Here is a 1,645-nt window from a genome sequence, read left to right as displayed (position 1 = left end):
TGCTATAGTTTTGGTTGTTGTTAATATGTGAATAGTATGAATACTTGACTTGATTTTTGTTTGTTACTTGACACTAATTGATAGATGGCGCCTCTATCTTAGTGGTTTCAGTAGTTATTGACTATTAGGTTGCTTTGTTTATTTCCTTATTCTTGTTTTGCTTTTGGTAATTGCATGTTTTCGTTGATTCTTTAGTTGAATGACACGGTTGCTTCCAGACCCGAGCTTGGCCCCTTTTGACCCTGAAATAGAAAGGACTTTAACACATATTAGGCATGCTTGGCGCCGGTTAGCATTAGTAAATAGTAAATCAGGCTCTCTTGAAGGGCAAGCCAATTCACCATCACCTTCTAACCGTGATCCTTATTCTTCACTTAACCAGGGAACATTATATTCTTCTGTTGGAAGTGCTGAAATTTCTTTTAGTGAATTAGGTGATAACACTATGGTAGAGCCACCCTAGAGAATTACTTTAAAGGAGGCCGGGGCCCCGGATAACACTTTACAACCGGTACAAGTTCGGTACCTGGATCTAAATGCCAACTTTGAACTCAAGACGGGTATGATCAACTTGCTTCCGATGTATAATAGGTTAGCAGGAGAAGATCCTTTCAAGCACTTGAAGGATTTCCAAGTGGTGTGCTCTACTACAAGAAGACATGGGTCGGATGAGATAGCGGTTATGGTTTTCGCCTTCCCTTTTTCCTTAGAGGGAAAGGCGAAATAATGGTTTTACACCCAACCTGAGGAAGTTATATCTAATTGGGATTTGTTGCGCAAGGAATTTCTTGAGAAGTTTTATCCACCTCAAAAGAAGGATCGTTTAAGGAAAAAAATCTCTTGCATCATGCAAAGAGATGGAGAAACCCTTTATGAGTATTGAGAAAGGTTAAAAAAATTGTTGGAAGCTTGTCCTCACCACCGCATTGATGAATTGGTGTTCATAAGTTACTTTTGCCAAGGGATGATCCCTCAAGACAAGCTACTTCTTGATGCCTCAAGTGGAGGATCTCTTACTAAGAACAAGACCGCTGAAGAAGCTTGGGAAGTCATTGTAGATTTGGCAGACTCAAGTCAACATTTGAGAACAAGAAACCCCCAACCAAAAGCTATAAGTGAAGTCTCACCTTCCGGTGATGCCGTCTTGACTAAGACACTTGGAGAGATGACAATCATGTTAAGGCAACTCACTCAAGGCCAACAAATTCTGCAAATGTTGCTACCTCCTCCACCTCAACCTCCTAGAATCGAAGGACCTCCTAGATCATGTGGTATTTGTGCTTGCAATGGACACTACACCGATGAGTGCCCTCAAATCCAAGAGGACAACACATTGGCGGTAGCGAATTCTTACCCACAAATGTCCAACTACAATCAAGGATCTAATCACTATGGAGGGAACCAAAGTCAAGGATAGAGAGACAATTTCCATCAAAGGTGAAACCAACCGTCTCAAGCTCAACCCTAATCCAACTAATAAGTTTACTATCACCAACCTCCTCAAGGCCAACAATCTTACCCTCAACCACCACAACCTCACTACCCACCATATCAACCACAAAGGCGACCTCCTACCCAACCGAATCAACAACCACATTCTCAACATCAAGGAAGATACCAACCACCACACATGAGGCCTAACCTC

The sequence above is a fragment of the Arachis hypogaea genome, chromosome 19 (genome assembly GCF_003086295.3).
Source record: "Arachis hypogaea cultivar Tifrunner chromosome 19, arahy.Tifrunner.gnm2.J5K5, whole genome shotgun sequence".
NCBI lineage: Eukaryota > Viridiplantae > Streptophyta > Magnoliopsida > Fabales > Fabaceae > Arachis > Arachis hypogaea.
The sequence above is the reverse complement of the archived record's forward strand: the minus strand, read 5'-3'. Positions refer to the sequence as shown.